This window comes from Pristiophorus japonicus, chromosome Y (genome assembly GCF_044704955.1).
Source record: "Pristiophorus japonicus isolate sPriJap1 chromosome Y, sPriJap1.hap1, whole genome shotgun sequence".
Classification (NCBI taxonomy): Eukaryota; Metazoa; Chordata; class Chondrichthyes; family Pristiophoridae; genus Pristiophorus; species Pristiophorus japonicus.
In genome coordinates, this window is record NC_092011.1 from 7,773,146 (window position 1) to 7,798,395 (window position 25,250).

Consider the following 25,250-nt stretch of genomic DNA (forward strand, 5'->3'; position numbering starts at 1 on the left):
CACTGTACAGGTTCTTGTGTATTCAGGGTAAAGGTCACTGTTCCGGGGACCCTGTTTATTCAGGGTAAGGGTTACTGTACAGGGTCTCTGTGTATTCAAGGTAAGGGTCACTGCACAGGGTAACTGTGTATTCAGGGTAAGGGTTACTGTACAGGGTCCCTGTGTTATCAGGGTAAGGGTTACTGTACAGGGTCCCTGTATATTCAGGGTAAGAGTCACTCTACAGTGTCCCTGTGTATTCATAGTAAGGGTTACTGTACAGGGTCCCTGTGTATTCAGAGTAAGGGTTATTTTACAGGATCCCTGTGTATTCAGGGTAAGGGTCACGGTACAGGGTCTCTGTGTATTCAGGGTAAGGGTTATTGTACAGGATCCCTGTTTATTCAGGGTAAGGATCACTGTACAGAGTCCCTGTCTATTCAGGGTAAGGGTTAATGTACAGGGTCCCTGTGTATTCAGGGTAAGGGCTATTATACACGATCCCTGTGTATTCAGCGTAAGGGTTACTGTACAGGGTCCCTGTGTATTCAGAGTAAGTGTCACTGTACAGGGTCCCTGTGTATTCAGGGTAAGGGTCACTGTAAAGGTCCCTGTGTATTCAGGGTAAGGGTTACTGTACAGGGTCCCTCTGTATTCAGGATAAGTGTCACTGTACAGGGTCACTGTGTATTCAGGGTAAGGGTCACTGTACAGGTCCCTGTGTATTCAGGGTAAGGGTTACTGTACAGGGTCCCTGAGTATTCAGGGTAATGTACGCTTACAGGGTCCCTTTGTATTCAGGTTAAGTGTCACTGTACAGTGTCCCTGTGTATTCAGGGTTAGGGTCACTGTACAGGTCGCTGTGTATTCAGGGTAAGGGTCACTGTACAGGGTCCCTGTGTATTCTGGGTAAGGGTCACTTTACAGGTCCCTGTGTATTCAGGGTAAGGGTTACTGTACAGGGTCCCTGTATATTCAGTGTAAGGGTTATTGTACATGATCCCTGTGTATTCTGGGTAAGGGATACTGTAAAGGGTCCCTGTGTATTCAGGGTAAGGGTCAGTGTACAGGGTCCCTGTGTATTCATGGTAAGTGTTACTGTACAGGCTCCCTGTGTATTCAGAGTAAGGGTTATTGTACAGGATCCCTGTGTATTCAGGGTAAGGTCACTGTACAGGGTCCCTCTGTATTCAGGGTAAGGGTTACTGTACAGGGTCCCTGTGTATTCTGGGTAAGGGTTATTGTACAGGATCCCTGTGTATTCAGGGTAAGGGTTACTGTACCGTGTCCCTGTGTATTCAGGGTAAGGGTCAGTGTGGAGTGTCCCTGTGTATTCAGGGTAAGGGTTACTGTACAGGCTCCCTATGTATTCAGGGTTAGAGTTACTGTACAGCTTCCCTGTGTATTCAGGGTAAGGGTTACTGTACAGGGTCCCTGTGTATTCAGGGTAAGGGTCACTGTACCGGGTCTCTCTGTATTCAGGGTAAGGGTTACTGTACAGGGACCCTGTGTATTCAGGGTAGGGTCACTGTAAAGGATCCCTGTGTATTCAGCGTAAGGGTTACTGTACAGGGTCCCTGTGTATTCAGGGTAAGTGTCACTGTACAGTGTCCCTGTGTATTCAGGGTAAGGGTCACTGTACAGGTCCCTCTGTATGCAGGGTGAGGGTTACTCTACAGGGTCCCTGTGTATTCAGGGTAAGTGTCACTGTACAGAGTCCCTGTGTATTCAGGGTAAGGGTCACTTTACAGGTCCCTGAGTATTCAGGGTAAGGGTTACTGAACAGGATCCCTGTGTATTCAGGGTAAGGGTCGCTTACAGGGTCCTTGTGTATTCAGATTAAGTTTCTCTGTACAGTGTCCCTGTGTATTCATGGTAAGTGTCACTGTACAGGTCCCTGTGTATTCAGGGTATTGGTCACTGTACAGGGTCCCAGTGTATTCAGGGTAAGGGTCGCTTAAAGGGTCCCTGTGTATTCAGGTTAGTGTCACTGTATAGGTCCCTGTGTATTCAGGGTAAGCGTCACTGCACAGGGTACCTGTATATTCAGGGTAAGGGTTACTGTACAGGGTCCCTGTGTTTTCAGGGTAAGGGTTACTGTACAGGGTCCCTGTATATTCAGGGTAAGAGTCACTGTTCAGTGTCCCTGTGTATTCATGGTAAGGGTTACTGTACAGGGTCCCTGTGTATGCAGGGTGAGGGTTACTCTACAGGGTCCCTGTGTATTCAGGGTAAGTGTCACTGTACAGAGTCCCTGTGTATTCAGGGTAAGGGTCACTTTACAGATCCCTGTGTATTCAGGGTAATGGTCACTGTACAGGGTCCCTGTGTATTCAGGGTAAGGGTCGCTTACAGGGTCCCTGTGTATTCAGGTTAAGTATCACTGTACAGGGTCCCTGTGTATTCAGGGTAAGTGTCACTGTACAGGTTCTTGTGTATTCAGGGTAAAGGTCACTGTTCCGGGGACCCTGTTTATTCAGGGTAAGGGTTACTGTACAGGGTCTCTGTGTATTCAAGGTAAGGGTCACTGCACAGGGTAACTGTGTATTCAGGGTAAGGGTTACTGTACAGGGTCCCTGTGTTATCAGGGTAAGGGTTACTGTACAGGGTCCCTGTATATTCAGGGTAAGAGTCACTCTACAGTGTCCCTGTGTATTCATAGTAAGGGTTACTGTACAGGGTCCCTGTGTATTCAGAGTAAGGGTTATTTTACAGGATCCCTGTGTATTCAGGGTAAGGGTCACGGTACAGGGTCTCTGTGTATTCAGGGTAAGGGTTATTGTACAGGATCCCTGTTTATTCAGGGTAAGGATCACTGTACAGAGTCCCTGTCTATTCAGGGTAAGGGTTAATGTACAGGGTCCCTGTGTATTCAGGGTAAGGGCTATTATACACGATCCCTGTGTATTCAGCGTAAGGGTTACTGTACAGGGTCCCTGTGTATTCAGAGTAAGTGTCACTGTACAGGGTCCCTGTGTATTCAGGGTAAGGGTCACTGTAAAGGTCCCTGTGTATTCAGGGTAAGGGTTACTGTACAGGGTCCCTCTGTATTCAGGATAAGTGTCACTGTACAGGGTCACTGTGTATTCAGGGTAAGGGTCACTGTACAGGTCCCTGTGTATTCAGGGTAAGGGTTACTGTACAGGGTCCCTGAGTATTCAGGGTAATGTACGCTTACAGGGTCCCTTTGTATTCAGGTTAAGTGTCACTGTACAGTGTCCCTGTGTATTCAGGGTTAGGGTCACTGTACAGGTCGCTGTGTATTCAGGGTAAGGGTCACTGTACAGGGTCCCTGTGTATTCTGGGTAAGGGTCACTTTACAGGTCCCTGTGTATTCAGGGTAAGGGTTACTGTACAGGGTCCCTGTATATTCAGTGTAAGGGTTATTGTACATGATCCCTGTGTATTCTGGGTAAGGGATACTGTAAAGGGTCCCTGTGTATTCAGGGTAAGGGTCAGTGTACAGGGTCCCTGTGTATTCATGGTAAGTGTTACTGTACAGGCTCCCTGTGTATTCAGAGTAAGGGTTATTGTACAGGATCCCTGTGTATTCAGGGTAAGGTCACTGTACAGGGTCCCTCTGTATTCAGGGTAAGGGTTACTGTACAGGGTCCCTGTGTATTCTGGGTAAGGGTTATTGTACAGGATCCCTGTGTATTCAGGGTAAGGGTTACTGTACCGTGTCCCTGTGTATTCAGGGTAAGGGTCAGTGTGGAGTGTCCCTGTGTATTCAGGGTAAGGGTTACTGTACAGGCTCCCTATGTATTCAGGGTTAGAGTTACTGTACAGCTTCCCTGTGTATTCAGGGTAAGGGTTACTGTACAGGGTCCCTGTGTATTCAGGGTAAGGGTCACTGTACCGGGTCTCTCTGTATTCAGGGTAAGGGTTACTGTACAGGGACCCTGTGTATTCAGGGTAGGGTCACTGTAAAGGATCCCTGTGTATTCAGCGTAAGGGTTACTGTACAGGGTCCCTGTGTATTCAGGGTAAGTGTCACTGTACAGTGTCCCTGTGTATTCAGGGTAAGGGTCACTGTACAGGTCCCTCTGTATGCAGGGTGAGGGTTACTCTACAGGGTCCCTGTGTATTCAGGGTAAGTGTCACTGTACAGAGTCCCTGTGTATTCAGGGTAAGGGTCACTTTACAGGTCCCTGAGTATTCAGGGTAAGGGTTACTGAACAGGATCCCTGTGTATTCAGGGTAAGGGTCGCTTACAGGGTCCTTGTGTATTCAGATTAAGTTTCTCTGTACAGTGTCCCTGTGTATTCATGGTAAGTGTCACTGTACAGGTCCCTGTGTATTCAGGGTATTGGTCACTGTACAGGGTCCCAGTGTATTCAGGGTAAGGGTCGCTTAAAGGGTCCCTGTGTATTCAGGTTAGTGTCACTGTACAGGTCCCTGTGTATTCAGGGTAAGCGTCACTGCACAGGGTACCTGTATATTCAGGGTAAGGGTTACTGTACAGGGTCCCTGTGTTTTCAGGGTAAGGGTTACTGTACAGGGTCCCTGTATATTCAGGGTAAGAGTCACTGTTCAGTGTCCCTGTGTATTCATGGTAAGGGTTACTGTACAGGGTCCCTGTGTATTCAGGTTAAGGGTTATTGTACAGGATCCCTGTGTATTCAGGGTAAGGGTCACTGTACAGGTTCCCTGTTTATTCAGGGTAAGGGTTATTGTACAGGAACCCTGTTCATTCAGGGTAAGGGTCACTGTACAGGGTCCCTGTCTATTCAGGTTAAGGGTTACTGTACAGGGTCCCTGTGTATTCAGGGTAAGGGTCAGTGTACAGTGTCCCTGTGTATTCAGATTAAGGGTTACTGTACAGGATCCCTTTGTATTCAGGGTAAGGGTCGCTTACAGGGTCCTTGTGTATTCAGGTTAAGTTTCTCTGTACAGTGTCCCTGTGTATTCATGGTAAGTTTCACTGTACAGGACCCTGTGTATTCAGGGTATTGGTCACTGTACAGGGTCCCTGTGTATTCAGGGTAAGGGTCGCTTACAGGGTCCCTGTGTATTCAGGTTAAGTGTCACTGTACAGGTCCCTGTGTATTCAGGGTAAGCGTCACTGCACAGGGTACCTGTGTATTCAGGGTAAGGGTTACTGTACAGGGTCCCTGTGTTTTCAGGGTAGGGGTTACTGTACAGTGTCCCTGTATATTCAGGGTAAGAGTCACTGTTCAATGTCCCTGTGTATTCATGGTAAGGGTTACTGTACCGGGTCCCTGTGTATTCAGGGAAAGGGTTATTGTACAGGATCCCTGTGTATTCAGGGTAAGGGTCACTGTACAGGGTCCCTGTTTATTCAGGGTAAGGGTTATTGTACACGAACCCTGTTTATTAAGTGTAAGTGTCACTGTACAGGGTCCCTGGCTATTCAGCGTAAGGGTTACTGTACAGGTTCCCTGTGTATTCATGGTAAGGGTCAGTGTACAGTGTCCCTGTGTATTCAGGGTAAGGGTTACTGTACAGGGTCCCTGTTTATTGAGGGTAAGGGTTACTGTACAGGGTCCCTATGTATTCAGGGAAAGGGTTACTGTACAGAGTCCCTGTGTATTCAGGGTAAGGGTCGGTGTACAGTGTCCCTGTGTATTCAGGGTAAGGGTTACTGTACAGGCTCCCTGTGTATTCAGGCTAAGGTTTACTGTACAGAGTCCCTGTGTATTCAGGGTCAGGGTTACTGCACAGGGTCCATGTGTATTCAGGGTAAGGTTTACTGTACAGATTAGCTGTGTATTCAGGGTAAGGGTTACTGTACAGGGTCCCTGTGTATTCAGGGTATGGGTTACTGTACACGGTCCCTGTGAATTCAAGGTAAGGGTCAGTGAACACTGTCCCTGTGTATTCAGGGTAAGGGTTACTGTACAGGGTCCCTGTGTATTCAGGGTAATGGTTACTGTACAGGGTACCTGTGTATTCACGGTAAGGGTTACTGTACACGGTCCCTGTGTATTCAGGGTAAGGGTCAGTGTACAGTGTCCCTGTGTATTCAGGGTAAGGGTTACTGTACAGGGTCCCTGTGTATTCAAGGTAAGGGTCACTGTACAGTGTCCCTGTTTATTCAGGGTTAGGGTCACTGTACAGGGTCCCTGTGTATTCAGGGTAAGGGTTACTGTAAAGCGTCCATGTGTATTCAGGCTAAGGGTTCATGTATAGGGTCCCTGTGTATTCAGGGTAAGGATCACTGTACAGGGACCCTGTATATTCAGGGTAAGGGTCACTGTACAGGGTAACTGTGTATTCAGGGTTAGGGTCACTGTACAGGGTCCCTGTGTATTCAGGGTAAGGGTCACTGTACAGGGTCCCTGTGTATTCAGGGTAAGGGTTACTGTACAGGGTCCCTCTCTATTCAGGGTAAGGGTTATTTTACAGGATCCCTGTGTATTATGGGTAAGGGTTACTGTAAAGGGTCCCTGTGTATTCAGGGAAAGGGTCAGTGTATAGGGTCGCTATGTATTCAGGGTAAGGGTTATTGTACAGGGTCCCTGTGTATTCAGGGTAAGAGTTATTGTACAGGATCCCTGTGTATTCAGGGTAAGGATCACTGTACAGGGTCCCTCTGTATTCAGGGTAAGGGATTACTATACAGGGTCCCTGTGTATTCAGGGTAAGGGTTTTTTACAGGATCCCTGTGTATTCAGGGTAAGGTTTACTGTACAGGGTCCCTGTGTATTCAGGGTAAGGGTTACTGTACAGGCTCCCTATGTATTCAGGGTAAGAGTTACTGTACAGCTTCCCTGTGTATTCAGGGTAAGGGTTACTGTACAGGGTCCCTGTGTATTCAGGGAAAGGGTCACTGTACCGGGTCCCTCTGTATTCAGGGTAAGGGTTACTGTACAGGTACACTGTGTATTCAGGGTAAGGGTCACTGTACAGGATCCCTGTGTATTCAGCGTAAGGGTTACTGTACAGGGTCTCTTTGTATTCAGGGTAAGTGTCACTGTACAGGGTCCCTGTGTATTCAGGGTAAGGATCATTGTACAGTTCCCTGTGTATGCAGGGTGAGGGTTACTGTACAGGGTCCCTGTGTATTCAGGGTAAGTGTCACTGTACAGGGTCCCTGTGTATTCAGGGTAAGGGTCACTGTACAGGTCCTTGTGTATTCAGGGTAAGGGTTACTGTACAGGGCCCCTGTGTATTCAGCGTAAGGGTCGCTTACAGTGTCCCTGTGTATTCAGGTTAAGTGTCACTGTAGAGTGTCCCTGTGTATTCAGGGTAAGTGTCACTGCACAGATCCCTGTTTATTCAGGGTAATGGACACAGTACAGGGTCCCTGTGTAATCAGTGTAAGGGTCGCTTACAGGGTCCATGTGTATTTAGGTTAAGTGTCACTGTACAGGGTCCCTGTTTATTCAGGGTAAGTGTCACTGTACAGGTCCCTGTGTATTCAGGGTAAGGGTCACTGTTCCGGGGACCCTGTTTATTCAGGGTAAGGGTTACTGTTCAGGGTCTCTGTGTATTCAGGGTAAGGGTCACTGCACAGGGTAACTGTGTATTCAGGATAAGGGTTACTGTACTGGGTCCCTGTGTTTTCAGGATAAGGGTTACTGTACAGGGTCCCTGTATATTCAGGGTAAGAGTCACTGTACAGTGTCACTTTGTATTCATAGTATGGGTTACTGTACAGGGTCCCTGTGTATTCAGAGTAAGGGTTTTTGTACAGGATCCCTGTGTATTCAGGGTAAGGGTCACTGTACAGGGTCCCTGTGTATTCAGGGTAAGGGCTATTATACACGATCCCTGTGTATTCAGGGTAAGTGTCACTGTACAGCGTCCCTGTGTATTCAGGGTAAGTGGTACTGTACAGGGTCCCTGTGTATTCAGGCTAAGGGTCACTGTACAGGTCCCTGTGTATTCAGGGTAAGGGTTAATGTACAGGGTCCCTCTGTATTCAGGATAAGTGTCACTGTACAGGGTCGCTGTGTATTCAGGGTAAGGGTCACTGTACAGGTCCCTGTGTAGTCAGGGTAAGGGTTACTGTACAGGGTCCCTGTGTATTCAGGGTAAGAGTAACTGTACAGGTCCCTGTGTATTCAGGGTAAGGGTTACTGTACAGGGTCCCTGTGTATTCAGGGTAAGGGTTATTGTACAGGATCCCTGTGTATTCTGGGTAAGGGTTACTGTAAAGGGTATACTGTGTATTCAGGGTAAGTGTCAGTGTACAGGGTCCCTGTGTATTCAGGGTAAGTGTTACTGTACAGGGTCCCTGTGTATTCAGAGTAAGGGTTGTTGTACAGGTTCCCTGTGTATTCAGGGTAAGGGTCACTGTATAGGGTCCCTCTGTATTCAGGGTAAGGTTTACTGTACAGGGTCCCTGTGTATTCTGGGTAAGGGTTATTGTACAGGATCCCTGTGTATTCAGGGTAAGGGTTACTGTACAGGGTCCCTGTGTATTCAGGGTAAGGGTCAGTGTGGAGTGTCCCTGTGTATTCAGGGTAAGGGTTACTGTACAGGCTCCCTATGTATTCAGGGTAAGGATCACTGTACAGGGTCCCTGTGTATTCAGGGTAAGGGTCACTGTACAGGGTACCTGTGTATTCAGGGTTAGGGTCACTGTAAAGGGTCCCTGTGTATTCAGTGTAAGGGTCACTGTACAGGTCCCTGTGTATTCAGGGTAAGGGTCACTGTACAGGGTCCCTGTGTATTCAAGGTAAGGGTCACTGTACAGGGTCCCTGTGTATTCAGGGTAAGGGTTACTGTACAGGGTCCCTGTCTATTCAGGGTAAAGGTTATTGTACAGGATCCCTGTGTATTAAGGGTTAGGTTTACTGTAAAGGGTCGCTGTGTATTCAGGGTAAGGGTCACTTTACAGGGTACCTGTGTATTCAGGGTTATGGTCACTGTACAGGGTCCCTGTGTATTCAGTGTAAGGGTCACTGTACAGGTGCCTGTGTATTCAGGGTAAGGGTCACTGTACAGGTCCCTGTGTATTCAGGGTAAGGGTCACTGTACAGGGTCCCTGTGTATTCAGGGTAAGGGTTACTGTACAGGGTCCCTGTCTATTCAGGGTAAGGGTTATTGTACAGGATCCCTGTGTATTAAGGGTAAGGGTTACTGTAAAGGGTCCCTGTGTATTCAGGGTAAGGGTCAGTGTATAGGGTCCCTGTGTATTCAGTGTAAGTGTTACTGTACAGGGTCCCTGTGTATTCAAGGTAAGGGTTATTGTACAGGATCCCTGTGTATTCAGGGTAAGGATCACTGTACAGGGTCCCGCTGTATTCAGGGTAAGGGATTACTATACAGGGTCCCTGTGTATTCAGGGTCAGGGTTATTGTACAGGATCCCTGTGTATTCAGGGTAAGGTTTACTGTACAGGGTCCCTGTGTATTCGGGGTAAGGGTCTGTGTAGAGGGTCCCTGTGTATTCAGAGTAAGGGTTATTGTACATGATCCCTGTGTATTCAGGGTAAGGGTCACGGTACAGGGTCCCTGTGTATTCAGGGTAAGGGTTATTGTACAGGATCCCTGTTTATTCAGGGTAAGGATCACTGTACAGGTCCCTGTCTATTCAGGGTAAGGGTTACTGTACAGGGTCCCTGTGTATTCAGGGTAAGGGCTATTATACACGATCCCTGTGTATTCAGCGTAAGGGTTACTGTACAGGGTCCCTGTGTATTCAGGGTAAGTGTCACTGTACAGGGTCCCTGTGTATTCAGGGTAAGGGTCACTGTAAAGGTCCCTGTGTATTCAGGGTAAGGGTTACTGTACAGGGTCCCTCTGTATTCAGGATAAGTGTCACTGTACAGGGTCACTGTGTATTCAGGGTAAGGGTCACTGTACAGGTCCCTGTGTATTCAGGGTAAGGGTTACTGTACAGGGTCCCTGTGTATTCAGAGTAAGGGTTGTTGTACAGGTTCCCTGTGTATTCAGGGTAAGGGTCACTGTATAGGGTCCCTCTGTATTCAGGGTAAGGTTTACTGTACAGGGTCCCTGTGTATTCTGGGTAAGGGTTATTGTACAGGATCCCTGTGTATTCAGGGTAAGGGTTACTGTACAGGGTCCCTGTGTATTCAGGGTAAGGGTCAGTGTGGAGTGTCCCTGTGTATTCAGGGTAAGGGTTACTGTACAGGCTCCCTATGTATTCAGGGTAAGGATCACTGTACAGGGTCCCTGTGTATTCAGGGTAAGGGTCACTGTACAGGGTACCTGTGTATTCAGGGTTAGGTTCACTGTAAAGGGTCCCTGTGTATTCAGTGTAAGGGTCACTGTACAGGTCCCTGTGTATTCAGGGTAAGGGTCACTGTACAGGGTCCCTGTGTATTCAAGGTAAGGGTCACTGTACAGGGTCCCTGTGTATTCAGGGTAAGGGTTACTGTACAGGGTCCCTGTCTATTCAGGGTAAAGGTTATTGTACAGGATCCCTGTGTATTAAGGGTAAGGTTTACTGTAAAGGGTCCCTGTGTATTCAGGGTAAGGGTCACTTTACAGGGTACCTGTGTATTCAGGGTTATGGTCACTGTACAGGGTCCCTGTGTATTCCGTGTAAGGGTCACTGTACAGGTGCCTGTGTATTCAGGGTAAGGGTCACTGTACAGGTCCCTGTGTATTCAGGGTAAGGGTCACTGTACAGGGTCCCTGTGTATTCAGGGTATGGGTTACTGTAACGGGTCCCTGTCTATTCAGGGTAAGGGATATTGTACAGGATCCCTGTGTATTAAGGGTAAGGGTTACTGTAAAGGGTCCCTCTGTATTCAGGGTAAGGGTCAGTGTATAGGGTCCCTGTGTATTCAGTGTAAGTGTTACTGTACAGGGTCCCTGTGTATTCAAGGTAAGGGTTATTGTACAGGATCCCTGTGTATTCAGGGTAAGGATCACTGTACAGGGTCCCTCTGTATTCAGGGTAAGGGATTACTATACAGGGTCCCTGTGTATTCAGGGTCAGGGTTATTGTACAGGATCCCTGTGTATTCAGGGTAAGGTTTACTGTACAGGGTCCCTGTGTATTCGGGGTAAGGGTCTGTGTAGAGGGTCCCTGTGTATTCAGAGTAAGGGTTATTGTACATGATCCCTGTGTATTCAGGGTAAGGGTCACGGTACAGGGTCCCTGTGTATTCAGGGTAAGGGTTATTGTACAGGATCCCTGTTTATTCAGGGTAAGGATCACTGTACAGGTCCCTGTCTATTCAGGGTAAGGGTTACTGTACAGGGTCCCTGTGTATTCAGGGTAAGGGCTATTATACACGATCCCTGTGTATTCAGCGTAAGGGTTACTGTACAGGGTCCCTGTGTATTCAGGGTAAGTGTCACTGTACAGGGTCCCTGTGTATTCAAGGTAAGGGTCACTGTAAAGGTCCCTGTGTATTCAGGGTAAGGGTTACTGTACAGGTTCCCTCTGTATTCAGGATAAGTGTCACTGTACAGGGTCACTGTGTATTCAGGGTAAGGGTCACTGTACAGGTCCCTGTGTATTCAGGGTAAGGGTTACTGTACAGGGTCCCTGTGTATTCAGTGTAAGGGTTATTGTACAGGCTCCCTGTGTATTCAGAGTAAGGGTTATTGTACAGGATCCCTGTGTATTCAGGGTAAGGGTCACTGTACAGGGTCCCTCTGTATTCTGGGTAAGGCTTACTGTACAGGGTCCCTGTTTATTCTGGGTAAGGGTTATTGTACAGGATCCCTGTGTATTCAGGGTAAGGGTTACTGTAGAGTGTCCCTGTGTATTCAGGGTAAGGTTCAGTGTGGAGTGTCCCTGTGTATTCAGGGTAAGTTTACTGTACAGGCTCCCTATGTATTCAGGGTAAGAGTTACTGTACAGCTTCCCTGTGTATTCAGGGTAAGGGTTACTGTATAGGGTCCCTGTGTATTCAGGGTAAGGGTCACTGTACCGGGTCTCTCTGTATTCAGGGTAAGGGTTACTGTACAGGGACCCTGTGTATTCAGTGTAGGGTCACTGTAAAGGATCCCTGTGTATTCAGCGTAAGGGTTACTGTACAGGGTCCCTGTGTATTCAGGGTAAGTGTCACTGTACAGTGTCCCTGTGTATTCAGGGTAAGCGTCACTGTACAGGTCCCTGTGTATGAAGGGTGAGGGTTACTCTACAGGGTCCCTGTGTATTCAGGGTAAGTGTCACTGTACAGAGTCCCTGTGTATTCAGGGTAAGGGTCATTTTACAGGTCCCTGAGTATTCAGGGTAAGGGTTACTGAACAGGATCCCTGTGTATTCAGGGTAAGGGTCGCTTACAGGGTCCTTGTGTATTCAGGCTAAGTTTCTCTGTACAGTGTCCCTGTGTATTCATGGTAAGTGTCACTGTACAGGTCCCTGTGTATTCAGGGTATTGGTCACTGTACAGGGTCCCAGTGTATTCAGGGTAAGGGTCGCTTACAGGGTCCCTGTGTATTCAGGTTAGTGTCACTGTACAGGTCCCTGTGTATTCAGGGTAAGCGTCACTGCACAGGGTACCTGTGTATTCAGGGTAAGGGTTACTGTACAGGGTCCCTGTGTTTTCAGGGTAAGGGTTACTGTACAGGGTCCCTCTGTATTCTGGGTAAGGGTTACTGTACAGTGTCCCTGTGTATTCAGAGTAAGGGTCACTGTACCGGGTCTCTCTGTATTCAGGGTAAGGGTTACTGTACAGGGACCCTGTGTATTCAGGGTAGGGTCACTGTAAAGGATCCCTGTGTATTCAGCGTAAGGGTTACTGTACAGGGTCCCTGTGTATTCAGGGTAAGTGTCACTGTAGAGTGTCCCTGTGTATTCAGGGTAAGCGTCACTGTACAGGTCCCTGTGTATGCAGGGTGAGGGTTACTCTACAGGGTCCCTGTGTATTCAGGGTAAGTGTCACTGTACAGAGTCCCTGTGTATTCAGGGTAAGGGTCACTTTACAGGTCCCTGAGTATTCAGGGTAAGGGTTACTGAAAAGGATCCCTGTGTATTCAGGGTAAGGGTCGCTTACAGGGTCCTTGTGTATTCAGGCTAAGTTTCTCTGTACAGTGTCCCTGTGTATTCATGGTAAGTGTCACTGTACAGGTCCCTGTGTATTCAGGGTATTGGTCACTGTACAGGGTCCCAGTGTATTCAGGGTAAGGGTCGCTTACAGGGTCCCTGTGTATTCAGGTTAGTGTCACTGTACAGGTCCCTGTGTATTCAGGGTAAGCGTCACTGCACAGGGTACCTGTGTATTCAGGGTAAGGGTTACTGTACAGGGTCCCTGTGTTTTCAGGGTATGGGTTACTGTACAGGGTCCCTGTATATTCAGGGTAAGAGTCACTGTTCAGTGTCCCTGTGTATTCATGGTAAGGGTTACTGTACAGGGTCCCTGTGTATTCAGGTTAAGGGTTATTGTACAGGATCCCTGTGTATTCAGGGTAAGGGTCACTGTACAGGTTCCCTGTTTATTCAGTGTAAGGGTTATTGTACAGGAACCCTGTTTATTCAGGGTAAGGGTCACTGTACAGCGTCCCTGTCTATTCAGGTTAAGGGTTACTGTACAGGGTCCCTGTGTATTCAGGGTAAGGGTCAGTGTACAGTGTCCCTGTGTATTCAGGTTAAGGGTTACTGTACAGGATCCCTGTGTATTCAGGGTAAGGGTCGCTTACAGGGTCCTTGTGTATTCAGGTTAAGTTTCTCTGTACAGTGTCCCTGTGTATTCATGGTAAGTTTCACTGTACAGGACCCTGTGTATTCAGGGTATTGGTCACTGTACAGGTTCCCTGTGTATTCAGGGTAAGGGTCGCTTACAGGGTCCCTGTGTATTCAGGTTAAGTGTCACTGTACAGGTCCCTGTGTATTCAGGGTAAGCGTCACTGCACAGGGTACCTGTGTATTCAGGGTAAGGGTTACTGTACAGGGTCCCTGTGTTTTCAGGGTAAGGGTTACTGTACAGTGTCCCTGTATATTCAGGGTAAGAGTCACTGTTCAATGTCCCTGTGTATTCATGGTAAGGGTTACTGTACCGGGTCCCTGTGTATTCAGGGTAAGGGTTATTGTACAGGATCCCTGTGTATTCAGGGTAAGGGTCATTGTACAGGGTCCCTGTTTATTCAGGGTAAGGGTTATTGTACACGAACCCTGTTTATTAAGTGTAAGTGTCACTGTACAGGGTCCCTGTCTATTCAGGGTAAGGGTTACTGTACAGGGTCCCTGTGTATTCAGGGTAAGGGTCAGTGTACAGTGTCCCTGTGTATTCAGGGTAAGGGTTACTGTACAGGGTCCCTGTTTATTGAGGGTAAGGGTTACTGTACAGGGTCCCTATGTATTCAGGGAAAGGGTTACTGTACAGAGTCCCTGTGTATTCAGGGTAAGGATCGGTGTACAGTGTCCCTGTGTATTCAGGGTAAGGGTTACTGTACAGGCTCCCTGTGTATTCAGGCTAAGGTTTACTGTACAGAGTCCCTGTGTATTCAGGGTAAGGGTTACTGCACAGGGTCCATGTGTATTCAGGGTACGGTTTACTGTACAGATTAGCTGTGTATTCAGGGTAAGGGTTACTGTACAGGGTCCCTGTGTATTCAGGGTATGGGTTACTGTACACGGTCCCTGTGTATTCAGGGTAAGGTTCAGTGAACACTGTCCCTGTGTATTCAGGGTAAGGGTTACTGTACAGGGTCCCTGTGTATTCAGGGTAAAGGTTACTGTACAGGGTACCAGTGTATTCACGGTAAGGGTTACTGTACACGGTCCCTGTGTATTCAGGGTAAGGGTCAGTGTTCAGTGTCCCTGTGTATTCAGGGTAAGGGTTACTGTACAGGGTCCCTGTGTATTCAAGGTAAGGGTCACTGTACAGGGTCCCTGTTTATTCAGGGTTAGGGTCACTGTACAGGGTCCCTGTGTATTCAGGGTAAGGGTTACTGTAAAGCGTCCATGTGTATTCAGGGTAAGGGTTCATGTATAGGGTCCCTGTATATTCAGGGTAAGGATCACTGTACAGGGACCCTGTATATTCAGGGTAAGGGTCACTGTACAGGGTAACTGTGTATTCAGGGTTAGGGTCACTGTACAGGGACCCTGTGTATTCAGGGTAAGGGTCACTGTACAGGGTCCCTGTGTATTCAGGGTAAGGGTTACTGTACAGGGTCCCTCTCTATAAAGGGTAAGGGTTATTGTACAGGATCCCTGTGTATTATGGGTAAGGGTTACTGTAAAGGGTCCCTGTGTATTCAGGGTAAGGGTCAGTGTATAGGGTCGCTATGTATTCAGGGTAAGGGTTATTGTACAGGGTCCCTGTGTATTCAGGGTAAGGGTTATTGTACAGGATCCCTGTGTATTCAGGGTAAGGATCACTGTACAGGGTCCCTCTGTATTCAGGGTAAGGGATTACTATACAGGGTCCCTGTGTATTCAGGGTAAGGGTTTTTTACAGGATCCCTGTGTATTCAGGGTAAGGTTTACTGTACAGGGTCCCTGTGTATTCAGGGTAAGGGTTACTGTACAGGCTCCCTATGTATTCAGGGTAAGAGTTACTGTACAGCTTCCCTGGGTATTCAGGGTAAGGGTTACTGTACAGGGTCCCTGTGTATTCAGGGTAAGGGTCACTGTACCGGGTCCCTCTGTATTCAGGGTAAGGGTTACTGTACAGGGACACTGTGTATTCAGCGTAAGGGTTACTGTACAGGGTCTCTTTGTATTCAGGGTAAGTGTCACTGTACAGGGTCCCTGTGTATTCAGGGTAAGGGTCACTGTACAGTTCCCTGTGTATGCAGGGTGAGGGTTACTGTACAGGGTCCCTGTGTATTCAGGGTAAGTGTCACTGTACAGGGTCCCTGTGTATTCAGGGTAAGGGTCACTGTACAGGTCCTTGTGTATTCAGGGTAAGGGTTACTGTACAGGGTCCCTGTGTATTCAGCGTAAGGGTCGCTTACAGTGTCCCTGTGTATTCAGGTTAAGTGTCACTGTAGAGTGTCCCTGTGTATTCAGGGTAAGTGTCACTGCACAGATCCCTGTGTATTCAGGATAATGGTCACAGTACAGGGTCCCTGTGTAATCAGGGAAAGGGTCGCTTACAGGGTCCCTGTGTATTTAGGTTAAGTGTCACTGTACAGGGTCCCTGTTTATTCAGGGTAAGTGTCACTGTACAGGTCCCTGTGTATTCAGGGTAAGGGTCACTGTTCCGGGGACCCTGTTTATTCAGAGTAAGTGTTACTGTACAGGGTCTCTGTGTATTCAGGGTAAGGGTCACTGCACAGGGTAACTGTGTATTCAGGGTAAGGGTTACTGTACAGGGTCCCTGTGTTTTCAGGATAAGGGTTACTGTACAGGGTCCCTGTATATTCAGGGTAAGAGTCACTGTACAGTGTCACTTTGTATTCATAGTATGGGTTACTGTACAGGGTCCCTGTGTATTCAGAGTAAGGGTTATTGTACAGGATCCCTGTGTATTCAGGGTAAGGGTCACTGTACAGGGTCCCTGTATATTCAGGGTAAGGGTTATTGTACAGGATCCCTGTTTATTCAGGGTAAGGGTCACTGTACAGGGTCCCTGTCTATTCAGGGTAAGGGTTACTGTACAGGGTCCCTGTGTATTCAGGGTAAGGGCTATTATACACGATCCCTGTGTATTCAGGGTAAGTGTCACTGTACAGGGTCCCTGTGTATTCAGGGTAAGTTTCACTGTACAGGGTCCCTGTGTATTCAGGCTAAGGGTCACTGTACAGGTCCCTGTGTATTCAGGGTAAGGGTTAATGTACAGGGTCCCTCTGTATTCTGGATAAGTGTCACTGTACAGGGTCGCTGTGTATTCAGGGTAAGGGTCACTGTACAGGTCCCTGTGTATTCAGGGTAAAGGGTTACTGTACAGAGTCCCTGAGTATTCAGGGTAAGGGTCACTGTACAGGTCCCTGTGTATTCAGGGTAAGGGTTACTGTACAGGGTCCCTGTGTATTCAGGTTAAGGGTTATTGTACAGGATCCCTGTGTATTCTGGGTAAGGGTTACTGTAAAGGGTCCCTGTGTATTCAGGGTAAGGGTCAGTGTACAGGGTCCCTGTGTATTCAGGGTAAATGTTACTGTACAGGGTCCCTGTGTATTCAGAGTAGGGGTTGTTGTACAGGTTCCCTGTGTATTCAGGGTAAGGGTCACTGTATAGGGTCCCTCTGTATTCAGGGTAAGGTTTACTGTACAGGGTCCCTGTGTATTCTGGGTAAGGGTTATTGTACAGGATCCCTGTGTATTCAGGGTAAGGGTTACTGTACAGGGTCCCTGTGTATTCAGGGTAAGGGTCAGTGTGGATTGTCGCTGTGTATTCAGGGTAAGGGTTACTGTACAGGCTCCCTATGTATTCAGGGTAAGGATCACTGTACAGGGTCCCTGTGTATTCAGGGTAAGGGTCACTGTACAGGGTACCTGTGTATTCAGGGTTAGGGTCACTGTACAGGGTCCCTGTGTATTCTGTGTAAGGGTCACTGTACAGGTCCCTGTGTATTCAGGGTAAGGGTCACTGTACAGGGTCCCTGTGTATTCAAGGTAAGGGTCACTGTACAGGGTTCCTGTGTATTCAGGGTAAGGGTTAGTGTACAGGGTCCCTGTCTATTCAGGGTAAAGGTTATTGTACAGGATCCCTGTGTATTAAGGGTAAGGTTTACTGTAAAGGCTCCCTGTGTATTCAGGGTAAGGGTCACTTTAAAGGGTACCTGTGTATTCAGGGTTATGGTCACTGTACAGGGTCCCTGTGTATTCAGTGTAAGGGTCACTGTACAGGTGCCTGTGTATTCAGGGTAAGGGTCACTGTACAGGTCCCTCTGTATTCAGGGTAAGGGTCACTTACAGGGTCCCTGTGTATTCAGGGTAAGGGTTACTGTACAGGGTCCCTGTCTATTCAGGGTAAGGGTTATTGTACAGGATCCCTGTGTATTAAGGGTAAGGGTTACTGTAAAGGGTCCCTGTGTATTCAGGGGAAGGGTCAGTGTATAGGGTCCCTGTGTATTCAGGGTAAGTGTTACTGTACAGGGTCCCTGTGTATTCAAGGTAAGGGTTATTGTACAGGATCCCTGTGTATTCAGGGTAAGGATCACTGTACAGGGTCCCTCTGTATTCAGGGTAAGGGATTATTATACAGGGTCCCTGTGTATTCAGGGTAAGGGTTATTGTACAGGATCCCTGTGTATTCAGTGTAAGGTTTACTGTACAGGGTCCCTGTGTATTCGGGGTAAGGGTCTGTGTAGAGGGTCCCTGTGTATTCAGGGTAAGGGTTACTGTACAGGCTCCCTATGTATTCAGGGTAAGAGTTACTGTACAGCTTCCCTGTGTATTCAGGGTAAGGGTTACTGTACAGGGTCCCAGTGTATTCAGGGTAAGGGTCACTGTACCGGGTCCCTCTGTATTCAGGGTAAGGGTTACTGTACAGGGACACTGTGTATTCAGGGTAAGGGTCACTGTACAGGATCCCTGTGTATTCAGCGTAAGGGTTACTGTACAGGGTCTCTGTTTATTCAGGTTAAGTGTCACTGTACAGGGTCCCTGTGTATTCAGGGTAAGGGTCACTGTACAGGTCCCTGTGTATGCAGGGTGAGGGTTACTGTACAGGGTCCCTGTGTATTCAGGGTAAGTGTCACTGTACAGGGTCCCTGTGTATTCAGGGTAAGGGTCACTGTACAGGTCCCTGTGTATTCAGGGTAAGGGTTACTGTACAGGGTCCCTGTGTATTCAGCGTAAGGGTCGCTTACAGGGTCCCTGTGTATTCAGGTTAAGTGTCACTGTAGTGTCCCTGTGTATTCAGGGTAAGTGTCACTGCAAAGATCCCTGTGTATTCAGGGTAATGGTCACTGTACAGGGTCCCTGTGTATTCAGGGTAAGGGTCGCTTACAGGGTCCCTGTGTATTCAGGTTAAGTGTCACTGTACAGGGTCCCTGTGTATTCAGGGTAAGTGTCACTGTACAGATCCCTGTGTATTCAGGGTAAGGGTCACTGTTCCGGGGACCCTGTTTATTCAGGGTAAGGGTTACTGTACAGGGTCTCTGTGTATTCAGGGTAAGGGTCACTGCACAGGGTAACTGTGTATTCAGGGTAAGGGTTACTGTTTAGGGTCCCTGTGTTTTCAGGATAAGGGTTACTGTACAGGGTCCCTGTATATTCAGGGTAAGAGTCACTGTACAGTGAACCTTTGTATTCATAGTAAGGGTTAGTGTACAGGGTCCCTGTGTATTCAGAGTAAGGTTTATTGTACAGGATCCCTGTGTATTCAGGGTAAGGGTCACTGTAAAGGGTCCCTGTGTATTCAGGGTAAGGGTTATTGTACAGGATCCCTGTTTATTCAGGGTAAGGGTCACTGTACAGGGTCCCTGTCTATTCAGGGTAAGGGTTACTGTACAGGGTCCCTGTGTATTCAGGGTAAGGACTATTATACACGATCCCTGTGTATTCAGCGTAAGGGTTACTGTACAGGGTCCCTGTGTATTCAGGGTAAGTGTCACTGTACAGGGTCCCTGTGTATTCAGTGTAAGGGTCACTGTACAGGTCCCTGTGTATTCAGGGTAAGGGTTACTGTACAGGGTCCCTCTGTATTCAGGATAAGTGTCACTGTACAGGATCGCTGTGTATTCAGGGTAAGGGTCACTGTACAGGTCCCTGTGTATTCAGGGTAAGGGTTACTGTACAGGGTCCCTGTGTATTCGGGGTAAGGATTATTGTACAGGATCCCTGTGTATTCTGGGTAGGGGTTACTGTAAAGGGTCCCTGTGTATTCAGGGTAAGGGTCAGTGTACAGGGTCCCTGTGTATTCAGGGTAAGTCTTACTGTACAGCGTCCCTGTGTATTCAGAGTAAGGGTTATTGTACAGGATCCCTGTGTATTCAGGGTAAGGGTTACTGTACAGGGTCCCTGTGTATTCAGGGTAAGGGTCAGTGTGGAGTGTCCCTGTGTATTCTGGGTAAGGGTTACTGTACAGGCTCCCTATGTATTCACGGTAAGAGTTACTGTACAGCTTCCCTGTGTATTCAGGGTAAGGGTTACTGTACAGTGTCCCTGTGTATTCAGGGTAAGGGTCACTGTACCGGGTCTCTCTGTATTCAGGGTAAGGGTTACTGTACAGGGACCCTGTGTATTCAGGGTAGGGTCACTGTAAAGGATCCCTGTGTATTCAGCGTAAGGGTTACTGTACAGGGTCCCTGTGTATTCAGGGTAAGTGTCACTGTACAGTGTCCCTGTGTATTCAGGGTAAGGGTCACTGTACAGTTCACAGTGTATGCAGGGTGAGGGTTACTGTACAGGGTCCCTGTGTATTCAGGGTAAGTGTCACTGTACAGGATCCCTGTGTATTCAGGGTAAGGGTCACTGTACAGGTCCCTGTTTATTCAGGGTAAGGGTTACTGTACAGGATCCCTGTGTATTCAGGGTAAGGGTCGCTTACAGGGTCCTTGTGTATTCCGATTAAGTTTCTCTGTACAGTGTCCCTGTGTATTCAGGATAAGTGTCACTGTATAGTTCCCTGTGTATTCAGGGTATTGGTCACTGTACAGGGTCTCTGTGTATTCAGGGTAAGGGTCGCTTACAGGGTCCCTGTGTATTCAGGTTAAGTGTCACTGTACAGGTCCCTGTGTATTCAGGGTAAGCGTCTCTGCACAGGGTACCTGTGCATTCAGCGTAAGAGTTCCTGTACAGGGTCCCTGTGTTTTCAGGGTAAGGGTTACTGTACAGGGTCCCTGTATATTCAGGGTAAGAGTCACTGTTCAATGTCCCTGTGTATTCATGGTAAGGGTTACTGTACAGGGGCCCTGTGTATTCAGGGTAAGGGTTATTGTACAGGATCCCTGTGTATTCTGGGTAAGGGTCACTGTACAGGGTCCCTGTTTATTCAGGGTAAGGGCTATTGTACAGGAACCCTGTTTATTCAGGGTAAGGGTCACTGTACAGGGTCCCTGTCTATTCAGGGTAAGGGTTACTGTACAAGGTCCCTGTGTATTCAGGGTAAGGGTCAGTGTACAGTGTCCCTGTGTATTCAGGGTAAGGGTTACTGTACAGGGTCCCTGTTTATTGAGGGTAAGGGTTACTGTACAGGGTCCCTATGTATTCAGGGAAAGGGTTACTGTACAGAGTCCCTGTGTATTCAGGGTAAGGGACGGTGTACAGTGTCCCTGTGTATTCAGGGTAAGGGTTACTGTACAGGCTCCCTGTGTATTCAGGGTAAGGTTTACTGTACAGAGTCCCTGTGTATTCGGGGTAAGGGTTACTGCACAGGGTCCATGTGTATTCAGGGTAAGGGATACTGTACAGATTAGCTGTGTATTCAGGGTAAGGGTTACTGTACAGTGTCCCTGTGTATTCAGGGTATGGGTTACTGTACACGGTCCCTGTGTATTCAGGGTAAGGTTCAGTGAACACCGTCCCTGTGTATTCAGGGTAAGGGTTACTGTACAGGGTCCCTGTGTATTCAGGGTAAAGGTTACTGTACAGGGTACCTGTGTATTCAGGGTAAGGGTTACTGTACACGGTCCCTGTGTATTCAGGGTAAGGGTCAGTGTACAGTGTCCCTGTGTATTCAGGGTAAGGGTTACTGTACAGGGTCCCTGTGTATTCAAGGTAAGGGTCACTATACAGGGTCCCTGTTTATTCAGGGTTAGGATCACTGTACAGGGTCCCTGTGTATTCAGGGTAAGGGTTACTGTAAAATGTCCATGTGTATTCAGGGTAAGGGTTAATGTATAGGGTCCCTGTGTATTCAGGGTAATGATCACTGTACAGGGTCCCTGTGTATTCGGGGTAAGGGTTACTGCAGAGGGTCCATGTGTATTCAGGGTAAGGGTTACTGTACAGATTAGCTGTGTATTCAGGGTAAGGGTTTATGTACAGGTTCCCTGTGTATTCAGGGTAAGGGTTATTGTACAGGATCCCTGTTTATTCAGGGTATGGTTCACTGTACAGGGTCCCTGTGTATTCAGGGTAAGGGTTATTGTACAGGATCCCTGTTTATTCAGGGTAAGTGTCACTGTACAGGGTCCCTGTGTATTCAGGGTAAGCGTTACTGTGCAGGGTCCCTGTGTATTCAGGGTAAGGGCTATTGTACACGATCCCTGTGTATTCAGGGTAAGGGTCACTGTACAGGGTCCCTGTGTATTCTGGGTAAGGATTATTGTACAGGATCCCTGTGTATTCAGGGTAAGGGTTACCGTACAGGGTCTCTGTGTATTCAGGGTAAGGGTTACTGTACAGGGTCCCTGTGTATTCAGGGTAAGGGTTATTGTACAGGATCCCTGTTTATTCAGGGTAAGTTTCACTGTACAGGTCCCTGTGTATTCAGGCTAAGGGTCACTGTTCCGGGGACACTGTTTATTCAGGGTAAGGGTTACTGTACAGGGTCTCTGTGTATTCAGGGTAAGGGTCACTGCACAGGGTAACTGTGTATTCAGGGTAAGGGTTACTGTACAGGGTCCCTGTGTATTCAGGGTAAGTGTCACTGTACAGGGTCCCTGTGTATTCAGGGTAAGGGTCACTGTACAGGTCCCTGTGTATTCAGGGTAAGGGTTACTGTACAGGATCCCTGTGTATTCAGGGTAAGGGTCGCTTACAGGGTCCTTGTGTATTCCGATTAAGTTTCTCTGTACAGTGTCCCTGTGTATTCAGGGTAAGTGTCACTGTATAGTTCCCTGTGTATTCAGGGTATTGGTCACTGTACAGGGTCCCTGTGTATTCAGGGTAAGGGTCGCTTACATGGTCCCTGTGTATTCAGGTTAAGTGTCACTGTACAGGTCCCTGTGTATTCAGGGTAAGCGTCTCTGCACAGGGTACCTGTGCATTCAGCGTAAGGGTTACTGTACAGGGTCCCTGTGTTTTCAGGGTAAGGGTTACTGTACAGGGTCCCTGTATATTCAGGGTAAGAGTCACTGTTCAATGTCCCTGTGTATTCATGGTAAGGGTTACTGTACAGGGGCCCTGTGTATTCATGGTAAGGGTTATTGTACAGGAACCCTGTTTATTCAGGGTAAGGGTCACTGTACAGGGTCTCTGTGTATTCAGGGTAAGGGTCACTGCACAGGGTCCCTATTTATTGAGGGTAAGGATTACTGTACAGGGTCCCTATGTATTCAGGGAAAGGGTTACTGTACAGAGTCCCTGTGTATTCAGGGTAAGGGACGGTGTAGAGTGTCCCTGTGTATTCAGGGTAAGGGTTATTGTACAGGGTCCCTGTTTATTGAGGGTAAGGGTTACTGTACAGGGTCCCTATGTATTCAGGGAAAGGGTTACTGTACAGAGTCCCTGTGTATTCAGGGTAAGGGACGGTGTACAGTGTCCCTGTGTATTCAGGGTAAGGGTTACTGTACAGGCTCCCTGTGTATTCAGGGTAAGGTTTACTGTACAGAGTCCCTGTGTATTCGGGGTAAGGTTTACTGCACAGGGTCCATGTGTATTCAGGGTAAGGGTTACTGTACAGATTAGCTGTGTATTCAGGGTAAGGGTTACTGTACAGGTTCCCTGTGTATTCAGGGTATGGGTTACTGTACACGGTCCCTATGTATTCAGGGTAAGGTTCAGTGAACACCGTCCCTGTGTATTCAGGGTAAGGGTTACTGTACAGGGTCCCTGTGTATTCAGGGTAAAGGTTACTGTACAGGGTACCTGTGTATTCAGGGTAAGGGTTACTGTACACGGTCCCTGTGTATTCAGGGTAAGGGTCAGTGTACAGTGTCCCTGTGTATTCAGGGTAAGGGTTACTGTACAGGTTCCCTGTGTATTCAGGGTAAGGGCTATTGTACAGGATCCCTGTGTATTCAGGGTAAGGGTTAAGGTACAGGGACCCTGTGTATTCAGGGTAAGTGTCACTGTACAGGGTCCCTGTGTATTCAGGGTAAGGGTCACTGTACAGGTCCCTGTGTATTCAGGGTAAGGGTTACTGTACAGGGTCCCTGTGTATTCAGGGTAAGTGTCACTGTACAGGGTCCCTGTGTATTCAGGGTATGGGTCACTGTACAGGTCCCTGTGTATTCAGGGTAAGGGTTACTGTACAGGGTCCCTGTGTATTCAGGGTAAGGTTCGCTTACAGGGTCCCTGTGTATTCAGGTTAAGTTTCACTGTACAGTGTCCCTGTGTATTCAGGGTAAGGGTCACTGTACAGGTCCCTGTGTATTCAGGGTAAGGGTCACTGTACAGGGTCGTGTGTATTCAGGGTAAGGGTTATTGTACAATATCCCTGTGTATTCAGGATAAGAGTCACTGTACAGAGTCCCTGTGTATTCAGGGTAACGGTTATTGTACAGGATCCCTTTGTATTCAGGGTAAGGTTTACTGTAAAGCGTCCTGTGTATTCAGGGTAAGGGTCAGTGTACAGGGTCCCTGTGTATTCAGGGTAAGGGCTATTGTACAAGGTTCCTGTGTATTCAGTGTAAGGGTTACGGTACAGGGACCCTGTGTATTCAGGGTAAGGGTCACTGTACAGGATCCCTGTGTATTCAGCGTAAGGGTTACTGTACAGGGTCCCTGTGTATTCAGGGTAAGTGTCACTGTACAGGGTCCCTGTGTATTCAGGGTAAGGGTCACTGTACTGGTCCCTGTGTATTCAGGGTAAGGTTTACTGTACAGGGTCCCTGTGTATTCAGGGTAAGTGTCACTGTACAGGGTCCCTGTGTATTCAGGGTATGGGTCACTGTACAGGTCCCTGTGTATTCAGGGTAAGGGTTATTGTACAGGATCCCTGTTTATTCAGGGTAAGGGTCAATGTACAGGATCCCTGTCTATTCAGGGTAAGGGTCACTGTACAGGGTCCCTGTGTATTCAGGGTAAGGGTTACTGTACCGGGTACCTGTGTATTCAGGGTAAGGGTTATTGTACAGGATCCCTTTGTATTCAGAGTTAGGGTTACTGTACAGGGTTCCTGTGTATTCAGGGTAAGGGTTATTTTACAGGATCCCTGTGTATTCAGGGTAAGGGTCACTGTACAGGGTCCCTGTGCCTTCAGGGTAAGGGTTATTGTACAGGATCCCTGTGTATTCAGAGTAAGGGTCACTGTACAGTGTCCCTGTGTATTCAGGGTAAGGGTTACTGTACACGGTACCTGTATATTCAGGGTAAGGGTTAGTGTACAGGATCCCTGTGTATTCAGGGTTAGGGTCACTATACAGGGTCCCTGTGTATTCAGGGTAAGGGTTATTGTACAGGGTCCCTGTATATTCAGGGTAAGGGCTATTGTACAAGGTTCCTGTGTATTCAGTGTAAGGGTTACGGTACAGGGACCCTGTTTATTCAGGGTAAGGGCTATTGTACAGAATCCCTGTGTATTCAGCGTAAGGGTCACTATACAGGGTCCCTGTGTATTCAGGGTAAGGGTTATTGTACAGGATCCCTGTGTATTCAGGGTAAGGGTCACTGTACAGGGTCCCTGTGTATTCAGGGTAAGGGTTACTGTACAGGGTCCCT